This window comes from Theropithecus gelada, chromosome 17 (genome assembly GCF_003255815.1).
Source record: "Theropithecus gelada isolate Dixy chromosome 17, Tgel_1.0, whole genome shotgun sequence".
Lineage (NCBI taxonomy): Eukaryota > Metazoa > Chordata > Mammalia > Primates > Cercopithecidae > Theropithecus > Theropithecus gelada.
In genome coordinates this window covers 47,046,592-47,066,990 of record NC_037685.1, presented here as the reverse complement: position 1 = coordinate 47,066,990, position 20,399 = coordinate 47,046,592, and positions in this window count along the sequence as shown.

Below are 20,399 nucleotides of genomic sequence, written 5' to 3'. Positions count from 1 at the left end.
AAGTCCATCTCTCCTTCCCTGGACCTTGGCTGGACTATGATGGCTTTGACTAAGAATATGTTGCAAAGGACATGATTCCAGTTCTATGCTCACCTGTGAGAAGGCTAGCAGCTTGGTCATAGTGTGTCCGCAATTTATTCCTTCTGGTGGTTTCCTGGTCTCGCTGACTTCAAGAATGAAGCCGCGGACCCTCGTGGTGAGTGTTACAGCTTTTTTTTTTTTTTTTTTTTTTTTTTTTTTGAGACGGAGTCTGGCTCTGTCGCAGGGGCTGGAGNGTCGCCCGGGCTGGAGTGCCCTGGCTCGGTCTTGGCTCACTGCAAGCTCCGCCTCCCGGGTTCCCGCCTCCCGGGTTCCTGCCTCCCAGGTTCCTGCCTCCCAGGTTGCCGCCATTCTCCTGCCTCAGCCTCCCGAGTAGCTGGGACTACAGATGCCCGCCACCTCGCCCAGCTAGTTTTTTGTATCTTTTTTTTTTTTTTTTTTTGAGAGGGAGTCTGGCTCTGTCGCCTGGGCTGGAGTGCCCTGGCGCGGTCTCAGTTCACTGCAAGCTCCGCCTCCCGGGTTCCCGCCTCCGGGGTTCCTGCCATTCTCCTGCTTCAGCCTCCCGAGTAGCTGGGGACTACAGATGCCACCTCGCCCTGCTAGTTTTTTGTATTTTTTTGTTTTTTAAGTAGAGATGAGTGTTACAGCTCTTAAAGCTGGTGTGTCCAGAGTTTGTTCCTTCAGATGTGTCTGGAGTTTCTTCCTTCTGGTGGGTTCGTGATCTCCCTGACTTCAGCAGTGAAGCCGCAGACCTTCACAGTGAGTGTTACAGCTCTTAAAAATGGCGCCTCTGTAGTTGTTTGTTCCTCCTAGTGGGTTCGTGGTCTGGCTGACTTCAGGAATGAAGCTGCAGACCCTGGTGGTGAGTGTTACAACTCATAAAGGAAGTGGAGACCCAAAGATGAGCAGTGGCAAGATTTATTGTGAAGAACAAAAGAACAAAGCTTCCACAGTGGAAGAACAAAGCTGCCATAGCGTGGAAGGGTACCCTAACGGGTTGCCAGTGCTGGCTCGGGTGGCCAGCTTTTATGCCCTTATTTGGCCCGGTCCACATTCCGGTGAGTGGTCCATTTTACAGAGTGCTTATTGGTCCATTTTACAGAGTGCTGATTGGTGTGTTTACAATCATTTAGCTAGACACAAAAGGTCTCCAAGTCCTCATCTGATCCAGAAGCCCAGCTGGCTTCACCTCTCATTAGGATCCGAACCATTGTGTAAGATATCCAAGTGCCCTGATGGAGAGGCCATCTTGTGAGTCCCCATAATTGTGGGATAAAGAGAGGCCCAGATGAGTGCAATCTTCCAGTCAGTACTCCTCAGACATGTACATGAGCCCTCTGGGACCCTCTAGACCAGATGAGATGCCAGCTGCATACCACTGGGTGACCTCAGTCAATGCCTGCCTGAATTTCTGGCCCATGGAACCATGTGATAGAGTAAAAGCATTGTTGCTTGAAGCCACTAAGTTTTAGGAGCATTTGTTATGCAACAATAGATAATCAGAATATTATACTTTGGATCAATTTAGGAAGAGAACTAACATTAATTTCAGGAAATGACTGCTTTTACAAAAATTAATCAACATACTAACTCAGCTAAGTATATTAGGTCAAAGTATAATTGAGAATTACTTAAGATTCAACCAGGGCCCAACAGACATCTAGTAATTTATAGGCACAGATTATTCTTGTCCTTAACATTCTGGAAATAATTGTACTCTAGGTCCTTACTGCAAAAGTTGTGGTGTGTGGTCCAGTGCCCTTATCCTCACCTGGGAGCTAGTTAGTAATACAGGATCTCTGGCTCTGCTCCAGGCCCAGTGCATCAGAAACTTCCTTTTAACAAGACCTCTGGTGATTCCTAAGCACTGTGGACCTTGAGAAGTCCTGGTCTAGGTAGTTTTATTAGAAGCAGTGGGAGGCTGATAAACAAATGTGGGAGGAACAGTCTTCACATTCATTTTCCTCTTCCTTGTTTGGTAATAAAAGTTTCTACTTTTAGATAAATTTGTTTTCCTTCAATATTAAGTCGTTACAGGCAGAGTTTCTTCAAGCCCCAAACATTCAAGAATTCTAAAGCATACTTTCAAACTGCGGCATGTATTACAAATGTATTTACATTAGACTTAATTAGGTCAGTAAAATATATAAAGCCATTTTTTCAGTTCTTAGAAAATACAGTTTTTTACAATTTAGGCTGGTGGGGAAATAGATACAAAATAAATATTATTACATATGGAGTAATTAACCCAGTTTTGGTTTCTGGTGGTGGAAAAAGGCATCTAGAGAAGAATACCTAAATTTATTAACATAAGAAAGTGACTTTGGCGACAGATGGGAGGGCGGTGGGGGTGTGGGGGAAGCGCAGAGGCCTTCTCTTTGACAGTTTCTCACTGTCGTCACCTCGTGGCTGAGGATGAAATTCCTTCTTCTGGTCTTGCTGTTTCAATATTGTTTTTCTTTTTCTTTTTTTGTTTTGGAGATGGAGTCTCGTTCTGTAGCCCAGGCTGGAGTACAATGGCATGATCTCAGCTCACTGCAACCTCCACCTCCCGGGTTCAAGTGATTCTCCTGCCTGAGAATCACTTGTAACCCTGAGTAGCTGTGGTTACAGGTGGGCACCACCATGCCCAGCTAATTTTTGTATTTTTAGTAGAGACGAGGTTTCACCATGTTGACCAGGCTGGTCTTGAGCTCCTGACCTCAGGCTATCCACCTGCCTCGGCCTCCCAAAGTGCTGGAATTACAGGCTTGAGTCACTGCACCTGGCCTCAATATTGATGTTATATGTTTGTCTCTCAGTAACTCAGCAAAGCTAAATCTCATGGATGGGACCGAGGATCAAAGCAACTCAGTTTCCCCGATGGGTTCCTGGGGGAGGAGAGCTCACCCTGAACAAAGGAGTAGAGAGCGTGGCATGGACCCTGGGGTACAAATTGGTCTTCAGCTATGGCAGGGAGATTATCTGGTGACCTCCTGGGAGGTGATCCGGCTTCAGGCCATTCAGAGTCTTTATGAGAGGGGACTGTAGGGAAGAGAAGAATTCAGGCCACCTGAATGATTGGCATCAATGATGTATTTGTAACTGTTGGAGACAAGGTGCTCCCTACTCCAATGAGAACGGGTGTGTGAGAACGGGCACACCTTATTTCCCTCACACTGCATTTCCACAGCCTGGTGATTGGCACAGAGCTCAGTCGATGTTTGGTTGTTCACTGACTGACAGGAAGAGTGGAACTCACCAAATAATGAGAAAATTGAAAGCTGGAGTGAGATCACAGACTAGCAGTAGGGTCAAACTGGAAGGTAGGAGCAACAGCATCACCACTGACAACACAGGGTGAGGAAGGCTCCCCAAGGCTAAGTGGAGATGGGCTTCCCCCAAGGAAAGGGATGCCCTAGCCATCTTGGCTTGTTTTCTGAGGGCTATGAGGGTTGTGGGGCAGAAAAGAGGAGTATTTGCCCTGCTGTCTTGGGTTGTTCTTCCATATAGCCTGGGAAAGCCCAAGTTACAATTCAACTTATATTTTTGCCATATCATTGGATATATTATTGTTTCTAGCAACATCTGTATTCACCATTCACCCAAAATGAACCTTGTATTTTATTCCTTTCTCTAAGCTGCACTGAAGTCCCCCTTTTCCTATGAAAACACAGTAATTTACAAGAAACAGGTTTTACTTTTGTTACATTTCCATGTGCTGAGAACTAAATATTCAGTTCTCATTTGTAAGTGAAAAGTAACAAGCAGGAAAAATAATTATAATCTGTGAAAGTATGGCTTATATAAGTTGCATAAATTGAGGTATAAAGATATCAAGTAATAAGGTTTATAGGAAACACAAAGGCGGTGGTTTCAGTGTGAATCACAGAAGGGATTTTTAAAAACATCAAAGAGATTTTTCTTCACAACAGTTAATTAAAAGTGAGCGATATATATATATTTTTCAAAAATATTTATTTATTTATTTCATCTTTAAAATCTTTTAGGTTCAGGGGTACATATGCAAATTTATCACATAGGTGAACTCGTGTCGTGGGGGTTTGTTGCGCAGATTATTTCATCACCCATTATTAAGTCAAGTACCCAATAGTTATCTTTTCTGCTCCTCTCCATTCTTCTGCCCTCCACCCTCAAGTAGACCCCAGTGTCAGTTGTTCCCTTCTTTGTGTTCATTAGGTCTCATCCTTTAGCTGCCACTTATAACTGGGAACTTGCAATATTTGGTTTTCTGTTCCTGCCTTAGTTTGCTAAGGATAATAGCCTCCAACTCCATCCATGTTCCCCCAAATGACATGATCTCATTCTTTTTTATGGCTATGTAGTATGCCATGATGTATATATACCTCATTTTCTTTATCCAATCTGTCATTGATGGGCATTTAGGTAGATTCCATGTCTTTGCCATTGTGAATAGTGCTGCAATGAACATTCACACGCATGTGTCTTTATGGTAGAATAATTTATATTCTTCTGGCTGTATACGCAGTAATAGGATTGCCGGATCAAATGGTAGTTCTGCTTTTAGCTCTTTGAGGAATCATCATCCTGCTTTCCACAATGGTTGAACTAATTTACACTCCCATCAGCAGTGTATAAGGGTTCCCTTTTCTCTGCAACCTCACCAGCATCTATTGTTTCTTGACTTTTAAGTGATAGCCATTCTGACTGTGTTGAGATGGTATTTCATTGTGGTTTTGATTTGCATTTCTCTAATGATCAGTGATATTGAGCTTTTTTTTCATATGCTTGTTGGTTGCATGTACGTTTTCTTTTGAAAAGTGTCTGTTCATGTCCTTTGCCCACTTTTTAATGGGATTATTTGTTTTTCTCTTGTAAATGTGTTTAAGTTCTTTATAGATGCTGGATATTAGACCTTTGTCAGATGCATAATTTGCAAATATTTTCTCCCATTCTGTAGGTTGTCTGTTTACTCTGTTGATAGCTTCTTTTGCTGTGCAGAAGCTCTTAAGTTTAATTATATCCTACTTGTTAATTTTTTATTGTGTTGTGATTGTTTTTGGTGTCTTTGTCATGAAATCTTGGCCTGTTCCTACGTCCAGGATGGTATTGACTAGTTGTCTTTCTGGGTTTTCATAGTTTTGGGCTTTACATTTAAGTGTTTATTTCATCTTGAGTTGATTTTTGTAGATGATGTAAGGAAGGGGTCCAGATTCAATCTTCTGCTTATGGATAGCCAGTTATCCCAGCACCATTTGGTAGGCTATATATTACTGATTCGAGTTTGAAGCTCATTATTGGTCTGTTCAGGGAATCAATTTCTTTTTTGTTCACTCTTGGGAGGGTGTATGTGTCCAGGAGTTTATCCATTTCTTCTAGGTTTTCTAGTTTGTGTGCATAGAAGTGTTTGTGGTAGTCTCTGATGGTTATTTTTAATTCTGTGCGGTCAGTGGAAACGTCTCCTTCATCATTTCTAATTGTGTTTATTTGGATCTTCTCTCTTTTCTACTTTATGAGTGTAACTAGCAGTCTAGTCTATCTATCTTATTAATTAAAAAAAAACAACTCCGGGATTCATTGATCTTTCTGATGGTTTTTGTACGTCTTGATTTCCTTCAATTCAGCTCTGATTTTGGTTATTTCTTGTCTTCTGCTAGCTTTAGGGTTGATTTGCTTGTACTTCTCTAATTTCTTAAGTTGTAGAGTTAGCTTGTTAATTTGAGATCTTTCTACCTTTTTGATGTGGGTATTTAGTGCTATGAATTTCCCTCTTAACATTGTCTTAGCTGTATCCCAGATATTCTGGTATGTTGCATCTTTGTTCTCATTCATTTTTTAAAAAATCTTGATTTCTTCCTTAGTTTCATTATTTACCCAAAAGTCATGCAGGAGTATGTTGTTTAATTTCCATGTAATTGAATAGTTTTGAGCAATTTTTTTAGTCTTGACTTCCATTTTTATTGCACTGTGGTCTGAGAGTGTGTTTGATGTGATTTGAGTTTTTGCATTTGCTGAGGATTGTTTTAGGTCCAATTATGTGGTTGATTTTGGAGTATATCTCATGTGGTGATGAAAAGAATGTATATTCTGTTGTTTTTGGGTGAAGAGATCTGCAGAGGTCTATCAGATTCATTTACTCCAATGTTGAGTTCAAGTTCTGAATATCTCAGTTTATTTTCTACCTTGATGATCTGTCTAATACTATCAGTGGAGTGTTGAAGTCTCTCACTATTATTGTGTGTGAGTCTATATCTTTTTGTAGGTCTCTAAGAACTTGCTTTGTTTCTGGATGCTCCTGTGTTGGGTGCATATATATTTAGAATAGTTAGGTCTTCTTGTTGCATTGAACCCTTTACCATTATGTAATGCTCTTGTTTGTCTTTTCTAATTTTTATTAATGTAAAGTCTGTTTTGTCTGAAATAAGGATTTCAATTCCTGCTTTTTTCTCTCTTCCATTTTGTTGGAAGATTTTCCTCCATCCCTTTATTTTGGGCCTGTGAATATCATTACATGTGAGATGGGTCTTTTGAAGACAGCATACTGTTGGGGCTTGCTTTTTTATCTAGCTTGCCACTCTGTGCCTTTTAAGTGAGGGCATTTAGCCCATTTATATTCAAGGTTAGTATTAATATGTGTGCATTTGTTCCTGTCATTGAGCTGTGACCTGGTTATTATGTTGGCTTGTTTGTGTGGTTTAGTGACACTGGTTTGTGTGTTTAAGTGCATTTTTGTAGTATCTGGTAGTAGTTTTTCCTTTCTATGTTTAGTGCTCCTTTCAAGAACTCTTGTAGGGCAGGTGTTGTGGTAACAAACTTCCTCAACATTTGCTTATCTGAAAAAAATCTTATTATTTATCCCTCACTTAGGAAACTTGGTTTGGCTGAATATAAAATTCTTGAAGATTTTTTTGTTTTAGAATATTGAACATGGCCCCCAATTTCTTCTGGCTTATAGAGTTTCATTTGAGAGGTCCACTGTTAGCCTCTCAAATAAAGGGATTCTCTTTGGAGGTTACTGTCCCTCTCTCTGTAGCTGCCTTTAACATTCTTTCATTTTAACCTTGAAATATCTGACAATACGTGTCTTAGGGATGATCTTGCATAGACTCTTTCAGGATTTCTCTTTATTTCTAAACTTGACTGTTGGTCTCCTAGCAAAATTCAGGAAGTTTTCATGGATGGTATCCTGAAATATGTTTTCCAAGTTGTTTGCTTTCTCCCCTTCCCTTTCAGGGATACCAGTGATTCATAAATTTGGCCTCTTTACATTATCCCATATTTCTCAGAGGTTCTGTTCATTCTTTTATATTATTTTTTCTTTATTTTTGTCTGACAGTCTTATTTCAGAGAGCCAATCTTCAAGTTCTGAGGTTTTTTTTTTTCTCATCTTGGTTTATTCTGCTGTTAATACTTGTGATTGTATTGTGAAATTCTTGTATTGTGTTATTCAGCTCTATCAAATCCATTAGGTTCTTTATTATACCAGCTATTTCATCCTTCAGCTCCTTTATCATTTAATTGTGATTCTTACTTTCCTTGGATTGAGTTTTGCCATCCTCTGTAATCTCAATGGGCTTCATCCCTATCCATGTTCTGAATTCTATTTCTGTCATTCCAGCCCACTCAGCCTGGTTAAGAACTCTTGTTGGAGACTTGGTTTTGTCCTTTGGAGGACATGTGGCACTCTGGCCATTTGAGCTACTGTAGTCCTTGTGTTGGTTCTTTCTCATCTCTGCATATTGGCATTCCTTTACCTGCAGTGTAGATTGAGTGCAGTCAATAGACTTGTTTTCTAGATGTTTTCACAGGACTGAGGCTATGTACAGAGTCTTTATTTGAAGCTGACTTCTTGTCTTTGATTTCAGAGTAGTGTATGCTTAGTTTATTTTTGGTGTTGAAGCTTTCGGGTGTGATCCAGTAGGTGGCACTTAGATGTTCTGGTCAGTTGGTAGACTCTCGCTCAGTTGCGTGGCTTCCCTCTGTTTCCTCACAGTTACAGCCGTGGTCCCTCTCAATGTTCTGAAAGTGTGGGTTCCTCTCCCCATTGAGTGCTGGCTGTAGATCACGGCTTGGCATTCCTCGGCTGCCCATTGCCGCTCTGGTATGATCTCGGTGTTATTCTCCTTCCCCAACTTGGAGGCAGCAGAGGAAGGGACCTTAGTAGTGGTTGTGTCCAAAGGTCTTCTGCTTGTTTCCTGGGGGTCCACTCCAGAGAAATGGAGGTCAGAAATTGCTCAGTGCAATCATCCCAGGATGGAGGGTCTGTGCTGTGCGCCCAAGCAGGGGGTTCTCTGTCTAGTGATGAGCAATGGGGGCAGTGGCTGGAACCCAAGGAAGACAGACTGGCCTCCTCTCCTTGGATCAACTACAGGTTGTTGGAGGTGTGGCTAAGACACATAAGGTCTTTGCTCCTTTGTTAATCTGAGGGTAGCAAGGGCAGTTCCACTGCAGAGGCAGTGGCAGAGAGGCTTTGAGTCTCTGGGGACTCTGTCCAAGGAGTTGCAGAGCTCCTACTGGCTCAGTAGTTCTGGTGGGGGTGGCTAGAGGCCTAGGCCTGGAGGACCTGCCCAGTGAGGACATATAAAAATGAGCACTCATGTAACAGTCTGGTCACTTTTCTGCAGTGCTACTATGGTATGCTGGGGCCCACTCCAGTTCCTGGTCACCTTGGATTTTCCAGTTCCTGGAGGTATCAATAATAAAGGCTATGAAACAACAAGAAAGACAGCCTGCCTCTCTTTGAGATCTCCTTCCCAGAGAGTTATGGGCCTATTGCCGGCTCAAATACACCTGTAGGAGGTGTCTGGAGACCCTGGTTGGGAGGTCCCACCCAGTGAGGAGGAATGGGATAAGGGACACATTTATATAAGCAAACTAGCCATGTTTTCATAGAGCAGCTATGCGGAGCTGGAAAACTGCTTTCAGCCTCAGTCGGCTTGGACTGTCTAAAGCTGGAAGTCTGGATGGCTAAGTCACCTCAACAGCAAAGATGGTGGCCCACCCCTCCCTCTAGGTGCTTGGTCCCAGAGAGGTTTCAAGTCTCTGTTGGCCAGAGAACACCAACGGGGGTGGCTGGAGATCCTGGTTGGGAGGTTCTGCCCAGCGAGGAGGAATGGGATCAGGGATCCTTTTTAAAAAGCAGCCTGGCCATGTTTTCATAGAACAGCTGTGCTGTGCTGGGGGACCACTTCCACCCTTGGTTGGCTTGGACTCTCCAAAGCCTGAAGGCTGGATGGCTAAGTTGCCCAAACTACAAAGATGGTGGCCCGCCGCTCCCTCTGGGAGTTCTGTAAGTTGCCCAAACTACAAAGATGGTGGCCCGCCGCTCCTTCTGGCAGTTCTGTCTCAGGCGGGTGCAACACTGCTATCCTTGTCTGGCTGGAATTCCAAGCCAGTGGGCCTTATCCTGTGAGGTACCACGGAAGCGGGGTCTGCAGACTCGCTGCTCAGTCTAGATTCAGCCGCTTTCCTAGGGGTATGTATGGCAGTCTAACCTCCCACCTTGCCTGAATTGCAACTACTTTTCCTGGGAAGCCCAGAAAGCCCGGGTCTCTAAGGCTTCTGGGTCTCCATGTGTGTGCCTGTGTGGCTGCCCTGCTGAGACCCCACTTAGCTCTGTGTGTCAGACTGAAGGCCCTGGTGGAGTGGGTTCATGGGGGAATCTCCTGACCTGAGAGTTGCAAATATCTGTGGGAGCAGTGTAGGTTCCTGGGGTCACTCATTCACTCACTGCTTCCCCGGGTGAAGGAGGTTCCCCTGGCTCTGTGTCACTTCTGGGTGGGCTATTGATCTGCCTTGATTTTCTCCATTTTCCATGGGTCCAGTTATTTCCTTGATTAGTCTCAGTGAGTGTACCTGGGTGTTTTAGTTGAAGGTGCTGGGCTTACCTGCCCCTTCTGTTCCTGTCTGTGAGAGCTGTGTGCACTAGATTCTTCTAGTTGGCCATCTGGGCCACCACCCCCAACAAATATTTGTTAAGCACCAACTGTGTGCCAGGCACGACATAGCTGCTGTGTAGTAAATAATCATCAGGACAATAAAAATGTTTGCCTTCATTGTTCTTATGGACTTAGACGAAAATACAAGATATTTTCATATAAATTGCAATAAAGTGTGAAAATATTTGGATTAGAGAAACATAGAGCTTGAAAAAGACTTCCTAGAGGAAGTATATTTAGATTGGGACTATTGATTGGTGAGGAAGGGTGGAGAAAGAGGTTCCTAGACCAAGGGAACAGCATCAACAGGCATTGTTGAAGGTTTTTACTTTTATCCTAAAGGCAGTAAGTCAAAGAGGGCTTTCTAAAGGGGAATGATGCATTCGGTTTGGCATGCTAGAAAATTCAATCTGGCTCCAGTGTGGCAAATACATTAGAGAAAGAACAAGATGGAGACAGGGTTTCTTGTTTGGTGACTATTTGTTTTCTGTCCTTCAGGAATTAAAATGAGTACACCCCAGGAGAGTAAAGCCTTGATATATGGCATCACCTACCTACCTTTTAATTCATATCTACTTGCTTTAGATATTTACACTCAGTTTTCTTTCTGTTTTATCCCAATAGTTGAATTTTTTTTTCTGTTTTCTTTTGTTTTGTTTTGTTTTGTTTTTTTGCTCTTCATTGGTTTTTAGTGAAAATAATCATATCTAGCATTTTTGGAGCACCACTTTGTGCAAGATACTATAGGTTCTCCTGTGATGTTCACAAAAATCCTTTGAAGTAGGTGCTGTCTCCATGTTTCAGATGGGAAATCTGAGGCCTTGAAAAGGTATATAACTTGAACAAACTCACTCAGTAAATGCTGGTGCTGGAAATACGCACCCAGCCTCATCGTCCATGCTCTCATCCAGTGATCTAAATGAGCCTCTTAGGACTACCTGGAAGCATGCGAATAGAGTGAGATGGTGCTGTGTTGGGTGGGGTAAAGTCAGTGCCATGGGATGCAGGGTCAGAATTTTCTCTTGATTTTACTGAACAGTGAGCATATGCTTCTTCCCTGGTCCACCCTCAGAATTCTTAAAGATTTCTTATATAGGGAAAAGAACTAGACTTGATGATAAAACTTTTTGCTAAGGGAGCACTTACTGTTCCTCCTTCTATAAATATTTCTTTTTGGCGAAGGGTGATTTAGAGTGTGTGACTTCTTTGCTGGAGTCCTAATGCACTCAAGGACAGTCATTCCTGTTTGAAAACCATTATATTAACATCCATAGCCACCTAAGCTCACCCTGTCTTTTAGGGAGGCTCCATCTTTGCCACTCTGGGTGTGATTCATGGACCAGCTGCATGAGGTTACCTGGGAGCTTGTTAAAAATACAGAACCTCAGGCCCCCTCCAGGCCTTCTGAATAGAATCATCTTTGCCACAAGATCATTGATATCTGTATGCACAATAAAGTTTTAGAAGCACTGTTCTAAATCTTTCAAATTCCTTATCAGTGATTCACAAACATGTGGCCTGGTTACATCAGAATTTCCTGATGTGTGAGTTAAATAAAATGCAAATTCTTAGGCCCTGCAAAAACAAAACCAAAACCAAAAACTCCTACTAAATGAGAAACTCTGGAGATAGGACTTAGAGTTATGTATTTTTAAATGTTCTCTGTACAATTCTGTACAATTTTAACCCCTGATATAAGGAAAGAGAAAACTCCAGTTTTACATTACCATGTACCAGTAAAATGTTCTTTCTCACAGAATATTTAGAGTGAAAATGTCACATAGTTAGATCCTGTTTTATTGCTGAAAATATTTAAAGTGCCATTAAAATATGATATTAAAGACATTTTGCAAGTATTTTAAAACTTTTAAAAATGACTCAAGGAAAATATATTGTACAAGTTCTTTTGTATAATAAATATTGCAGTCTTGAGACTACTTGGACTTTAGAACTTGCCGTTATTCAAATAAAAATCAGACAAAGCTCTGATGCCCACTGAAATTCACAGTGTGCCTGACTTTTTAAGGTATTTAATCATGGAGTTTTATAAGGTGCAGATTGTAAATTCACATTGTGGGGAATTAGTGTTTTAAAAATTTTCCATTTCTTTTAAATAATCACATTTGAGGTGAGGTTTTTCATATCAACGAATGAAAATAAGAAAGACACAAAAGCAAATGAAATTTGTTCTTGTTTGTTATGAGCTTCAAAGCTGAGTAGTTCAATATGAGATTATCATTCTGTTGCCTTTTGTATAATGTAGGCCAAGATGTTTTGACTCCCTGAGCTGGGATGTTTGCATGTGGTTCTGAGCAACAGCATTATCTGAAGGCCACCTTTGCTTCCCATTCAGGGCTCACAATAGCACTCTCCTCCCACTTGTATCACAGAAAATTACATGCTCATTAGAATTGGGCTATAACTGTGATGAAAGGGGTATTTTCTTTGGAACCTGAAGTGTCTGTGTTAATATTCTAAGCTTTAGTATTACAGGATGAATAAGCTAGTTGTTCACATAGGAAACCGAAGCAATTCTATTGTATACAATTACTAAATGTGAACTACTGTAAGGTTTTATTAGCATGTTCACACTTTTATTTCACACTTAGAGTGTGACTACCAGTTTGGAATCCATCATATACAGTTTTGAGCTTCTAATATTTCGTTATGATGATTTGATGCATGAACAGATGGTGTGGCAGGAATGGCTGGCTGCACTGCCATTCATGACCCATTCATCATTTAGTGTTGTAGCTGGGGGCAGCTGCCCTCCATGGTCCACACTTCCCAGCCCCTCAGTCTGCAGGTTTGGCCATGTCACTAGCTTTCCAGTAGAATGTGAACAGAGGGAGTGTGTAGCATTTCCAAACCAAGACTTTTAGAAGCGGACTTCACTTTCGATTCCTTTTCTCTCCTGCTCCCTAGAAGAGCCACAGATGCAAGGAAACTGGACCCTAAGTTAACATCAGGGAAAGATGTCTGGTGCCTGGGAATATCAATTTTAGGCCATTTTTTTAAACTGATAAATAAGCTTTTGTTGTGTGGCACCATTAACCTTTTGGGATTCTTCATTATCACAGCTGAGCCTCTCTTTATCAAAGTGGGGAGAATGAGTTGGAGTGGAATAAAAACACAACTTAGAGGGCAAAGTGAGAGTGAAGAAGCAGGGGTGGCCTTCCCTAGTTCACATATATCCGAGGCTGGTCCTCACCTCCAGAAAGTGCTATAGGGTGGAGTTCGATGTTATGTGCATTTTGTGTGTGTCAAAAATGTAAATAGTAAATACAGTTACTGGGAGGGGCCAAGATGGTTGGCTAGAAAAAGCTGTGGTTGGAGGCTCCCACCCAGAACGAAAATGGTGAGTGAATCCTGCGCTGGCAACTGAGGCATCCAGGTTCTCTCACTGGGACTGACTAGAAGATTGGTGCGACCCGCAGAGAGTAAGGAAAAGTAGGGTGGTGTGACGGTCCACTTGGGTGAAGGAAAAGCAGGGTGGTGTGACAGCCCACCCGGGAGCCACCAGGGCAAGGGGAGCTCCCACCTCCAGCCAAGGAAGGCAGTTAGAGATCTTGCTGTCCCACCTGGGAAATCATGCTTTCTGTATGGATCTTTGCAACCTGTGGATCAGGAGATCCCCCTCATGAGCCCACGCCACCAGGGCCTTGGGTCCCAAGCACAGAGCTGTGCAGACTCTCCGTGGCCACTAGGCTGGAGACTGCCTAAGACTATCAAGTTCCTGTGGGCAAGGGTCAGCCATCACTGCAGCCCTAGTCTGCTGTTTTTCCCCTGCTGGTGCCAGGGAAACTGGACAGTTTGGACCCACGAGGAATTACCCACAGTGCAGCACAGCAGCCGTGGCAGATCGTGGCCAGGCTGCCTCTTTAGGCCAAATCCTGACCTATCCCTCCTCACAGGGCGGAGCCTCCCTGCAGGAATTTTAGCAACTCAAGACAGGGACTTGGGGGCCGAACTCTGATCTCCCTGGGACTGAGCCCCTGAGGAGAGGGGCAGCTGTGGTCTTCTTGGATCAGCAGATTTAGTCTTTCCCCCTGCTGGATCTGAGGAATCTGGGCAGTCCATCCAAGTAGGATTCCCCCCAGAGCAGTGCACCCCCTCCACCAAGGGGCTGCCAGAGTGCCTCATTAAGTAGGTCCCTCTTCCTGTGCTTCCTGACTGGGTGAGATCCCCCAACAGAGTCACCAGACGCCTTATATAGGAGTGTTCCTGCTGGCATCAGTTTGGGGCTCCGCTGGGACAGAGATCCCAGAGAAAGGAGCAGGTGGCCAACTTTGCTGTTCTGCAGTCTTCACTGGTGATACCACCAGGAGTGAGAGGGACCCAGGAGAACAGGGTCTGAAGTGCACCCCCAGCACTTCAGACTGTTGGAAAAGGGAGCCTGACTGTTAAAAGAAAAACAAACAACAGAAAGCAGCAACAGCAGCTACAAAAAAAAAGTCCCTACAGAAAAACTCCACCCAAAGGTCAGCAGCCTCAAAGATTGAAGTTAAGTAAACTCACAAAGATGAGAAAGAATCAACAAAAAAATGCTGAAAACTCAAAAAGCCAGAGTACCTCCTCTTCTTTAAATGATTGCAACACCCCGCCAGCAGGGGCACAGAATTGGGAGGAGGTTGAGATGGATGAATTGACAGAAGTGGGCTTCAGAACAAACTTTGCTGAGCTAAAGGAGAATGTTCTAGCCCATGCAAAGAAGCTAAGAACCATGATAAAACATTACAGGAGCTGTTAACCAGAATAACCAGTTTAGAGAGGAACATAAATGACCTGATGGAGCCGAGAAAAACAAGAGCTTTGCAATGCAACCACAAATGTCAGTAGCCAAATGGACCAAATTGAGACAAAAATCTCAGAGCTTAAAGACTATCTTGCTGAAATAAGACAGGCAGACAAGATTAAGGAAGAAAGAATGAAAAAGAACAAACAAAACCTCCAAGAACTGTGGGATTATGTAAAAAGACTGAGTCTACGACTTATTGTGGTACCTCAAAGAGACAGGGAGAATGGAAGCAAGTTGAAAAATATACTTCAGGGTATCATTCAAGGAAACTGCCCCAACAGGCCAACATTCAAATTCAGGAAATCCAGAGAACTCCAGTAAGATACTCCACAAGAAGATCAACCCCAAGACACTTAATGATCAGATTCTCCAAGGTGGAAATGAAGGAACAAATGTTAAGGGAAGCCAGAGAGAAAGATCAGGTCACCTACAAAGGGAAGTCCATCAAACTAACAGCAGAAACCCTACAAGCCAGAAGAGATTGGGGGCCAATAGTCAATATTCTTAAAGAAAAGAATTTCCAACCCAGAATTTCATATCTGGTCAAACTAAGCTTCACAAACGAAGGATAAATAAAATCCTTTTCGGACAAGCAAAGGCTAAGGGAATTCATTACCACCAGGTCTACCTTGCAAGAGCTCCTGAAGGAAGCACTAAATACAGAAACGAAAAACAATTACTGGCCACTGCAAAAACACACTGAAGTACAAAAACGAGTGGCACAATGAAGCAACTACATCAGCAAGTATGCAAAACAACTAGCTAGCATCATGATGACAGGATCAAATTAACACATAACAATATTAACCTTAAATGTAAATGGGCTAAATGCCTCAATTAAAAAACACAGAATGGCAAGCTAGATAAAGAGTCAAGACCCATCAGTGTGGTGTATTCAAGAGACCCATCTCACGTGCAAAGGCTCAAAGGAGTGGAGGAAACTTTAGCAAGTAAATGGAAAGCAGAATAAAGCAGGGGTTGCAATTCTAGTTTCCAACAAAACAGACTTTAAACCAACAAAGATCAAAAAAGACAAAGAAGGGTATTACATATAAAGAGTTCAATCCGACAAGAAGAGTTAACTATCCTAAATATATATGCACGAAGTACAGGAGCACCCAGATTCATAGAACAAGTTCTTAGAGACCTACAAAGAGATTCAGACTCCTACACAATAATAGTGGGAGACTTTAACACCCCAATGTCAATATTAGACAGATCATCTAGACAGAAAATTAACAAAGATATTCAGGACTCAAACTCAGCTCTGGATCTAATGGGCTTGATAGATATCTACAGAACTCTCCACCCCAAAACAACAGAATATATGTTCTTCTTGGCACACATGGCACTTACTCTAAAATTGATCACGTTAAGTGAAAGTAAAACACTCCTCAGCAAATAGAAAAGAACTGAAATTATAACAGCCTGTCAGACCACAGTGCAATCTAATTAGAACTCAAGATTAAGAAACCTACTCAAAATCACACAACTATGTGGAAATTAAACAATCTGCTCCTGAATGATGCCTGGGTAAATAATGAAATTAAGGCAAAAATCAAGAAGTTATTTGAAATAAATGAGAACAAAGAGACAACATACCAGAATCTCTGAGACACAGCTAAAGCAGTATTAAGGGAGAAATTTACAGCACTAAATGCCCAGATTGAAAAGCTCAAAAGATCTCAAATCAACACCCTAACATCACGACTAAAAGAACTAGAGAACCAAGAGGAAACAAACTCTAAAGCCAGCAGAAGACAAGAAATAACCAAGATCACAGCAGAACTGAAGGAGATAGAGATACAAAAAGCCCTTCAAAAATTATTGAATCCAGGAGCTGTTTTTTTGAAAAAAAAAAAAAAAATAGACTACTAGCTAGACTAATGAAGAAGAAAAGAGAGAATAATCAAATAAACACAATAAAAACTGAAAACATAGTTATCACCATTAACCCCACAGAAATACAAACAACCATCAGAGAATACTATAAACACCTCTATGCAAATAAACTGGAAAATCTGACATAAATGCATAAATTCCTGAACACATACACCCTCTGAAGACTGAACCAGGAAGAAGTTCAATCCTTCAATAGACCAATAACAAGTTGTGAAATTGAGGCAGTAATAAATAGCCTACCAACCAAAAAAAAAAAAAAAGCCCAGGACCAGATAGATTTACAGCTGAATTATACCAGAGATACAAACAGGAGCTGGTACCATTTCTTCTGAAAGTATTCCAAACAATTGAAAAGGAGGGACTCCTTCCTAATTCATTTTATGAGGCCACCATCATCCTGATACCAAAACCTGGCAGAAATACAACAAATAAAGAAAACGTCAGGCCAATATTCCTGATGAACATTGATGCCAAAATTCTCAATAAAATATTGGCAAACTGAATCCAGCAGCACATCAAAAAAACTATCCACCACGATCAAGTCAGCTTCATCCACAAGATGCAAGGCTGGTTCATACACAAATCAATAAATGTAATTCATCACATAAACATAACTAAGGATGAAAACCACACGATTATCTCAATAGATGCAGAAAAAGCTTTTGATAAAATTCAATATAGCTTATATTAAAAACTCTCAATAAACTAGGTATTAATGGAACATACTCAAAATAATAAGAGTCACTTATGACAAACCCACAATCAATACCATACTAAATGGGCAAAAGCTGGAAGCATTCTCCTTGAAATCTGGCATAAAACAAGGATGCCCTCCCTCACTACTCCTAGTCAACATAGTAGTGGAAGTTCTGTCCAGGGCAATCAGGCAAGAGAAAGAAATAAAGCATATTCAAATAGGAAGACAGGAAGTCCAAATTGTCTCTGTTTGCAGATGACATGATCCTATATCTAGAGGACTCCATTGTCTCAGCCCAAAAGTTTCTTAAGCTGCTAAGCAACTTCAGCAAAGTCACAGAGTACAAAATCATTGTGTGAAAATCACAAGCATTCCTATACACTAACAATAGACAAGCAGAGAGCCAAATCATGAATGAATTCCCATTCACAATTGCTACAAAGAGAATAAAATACTTAGGGATACAGCTAACAAGGGAAATGGAGAACTTCTTTAAGGAGAACTACAAACCACTGCTCAAGGAAATCAGAGAGGACACAAACAAATGGAAAAGCATTCTATGCTCATGGATAGGAAGAATCAATATTGTGAAAATGGCCATACTTCCCAAAGTAATTTATAGATTCAATGCTATTCCCATTAAATTGCCAGTAACATTCTTCACAGAATTAGAAAAAAAGACTATTTTAAAATTCATATGGAACCAAAAAAGAGCCCATTTAGCAAAGACAGTCATAAGCAAAAAGAACAAAGCTGAAGGCAACATGCTACCTTACTTCAGACTATACTACAAGGCTATAGTAACCAAAACAGCATGGTACTGGTACAAAAACAGACACATAGACCAATGGAACAGAATACAGATTTCAGAAATAAGACCACACATCTACAACCATCTGATCTTCAACAAACCTGACAAAAACAAGCAATGGGGAAAGGATTCCCTATTTAATAAATGGTGCTGGGAAAACTGGCTAGTCATATGCATAAAATTGAAAGTGGACCCCTTCTTTACACCTCACACAAAAATTAACTTAAGATGGACTAAAGACTTAAATGTAAAACCCAAAACTATGAAAACCCTAGGAGAAAATATAGGCAATACCATTAAGGACTTAAACACAGACAAAGATTTCATGACTAAAACATCAAAAGCAATTGCCACAAAAGCAACAGTTGACAAATGGGATCTAATTAAACTAAAGAACTTCTGCACAGTGAAAGAAACTATCTTCAGAGTGAACAGACAACCTACACAATGGGAGAACATTTATTACAAGCTATCCATTTGGCAAAGGTCTAGTATCCAGACTCTACAAGGACTGTAAATTTATAGGAAAAAAACAACCCCATTAAAAAGTGGGCAAAGGAAATGAACAGACACTTCTCAAAAGAATACGTTTTTGCAGTCAACAAACATATGACAAAAAAGCTCAACATCATTGGTCATTAGAGAAATGCAAATCAAAACCACAATGAGATACCATCTCATACCAGTCAGAAGGGTGATTATTAAAAATTCAAGAAACAACAGACACTCGTGAGGCTGTGGAGAAATAGGAGCACTTTCACAATGTTGATGGGAATTCAAATTATTTCAACCATTGTGGAAGACAGCGTAGTGATTCCTCAAATACCTGGAACCAGAAATTCCATTTGGACCAGCAATCCCATTACTGAGCATATACCCAAAGGAATATAAAGCATTCTATTATAAGGATACATGCCAAGTGTATGTTCATTGCAGTGCTATTCACAATAGCAAAGACATGGAATCAACCCAAATGCCCATCAATTAGAGACTAGATAAAGAAAATGTGGATTGGGTATGGGCTCATGCTTGTAATGCCAGCACTTCGGGAGGCTGAGGCAGGTGGATCACCTGAGGTCAGGAGTTCAAGACCAGACTGGCCAACATGGTGAAACCCCGTCTTTACTAAAAATACAAAAATTAGCCAGGTGTGGTGGTGAACACCTGTAATCCCAGATACTGGGGAGGCTGAGGCAGGAGAATTGCTTGAACCCAGGAGGCAGAGGTTGTAGTGAGCCGAGATTGTGCCATTGCACTCCATTCTGGGCAACAAGAGTGAAACTCTTTCTCAAAGAAAAAAGAAAAGAAAAAAAAAAGAAAGAAAAGAAAATGTGATACATATACACCATTGAATGCTATGCAGCCATAAAAAGGAACGAGAACATGCCCTTTGCAGGGACATAGATGGAACTGGAAGCCATTATCCTCAGCAAACTAATGCAGAAACATAAAACCAAACACCACATGTTCTCACTTATGAGTGGGAGCTGAAATGAGAACACATGGATGCAGGGAGGGGAACACCACCCACTGGTGCCTGTCAGGGGCAGGGGGAGGGAGAACATCAGGATTGATAGCTAATGAATGTGGGGCTTAATACCTAGGAGGTGGGGATGGGGCTTAATACCTAGGGCATGGGTCTCCTGCCTCAGCCTCCCCAGTATCTGGGATTCCAGGCGCCCACCACCACGCCTGGCTAATTTTTGTATTTTTAGTAAAGATGGGGTTTCGCCATGTTGGCCAGTCTGGTCTTGCAACTCCTGACCTCAGGTGATCCACCTGCCTCAGCCTCCCAAAGTGCTGGCATTACAGGTGTGAGCCCATACCCAGCCCCCATTTTCTTTATCCAGTCTCTAATTGATGGGCATTTGGGTTGATTCCATGTCTTTGCTATTGTGAACAGTGCTGCAATGAACATACACTTGGTGGGTGCAGCAGACCATAATAACACGCGTTTACCTATGTAACATACCTGCACTTCCTGCACGTATATCCCAGAACTTAAAATAAAATTAAAAAATAAAGTTACTTATTATGCCATGTATTCAGTAATAAAATGTTTACTGAGTACTGACTATGGACCACATTGATATATGCCCACCAGGCTCTCTGGCCAAGTTTTGGGCCAATGGAGTTGAAGAAAGGTAGTGAGTTTGGGTAAAGCAATTTATCACAATAAGATGTGATAAGTGCTATACTAGGAATAAGACCAGAAAACTTCGGAAGCTTGAGATTCTGCTTGAAAGTAGTGGA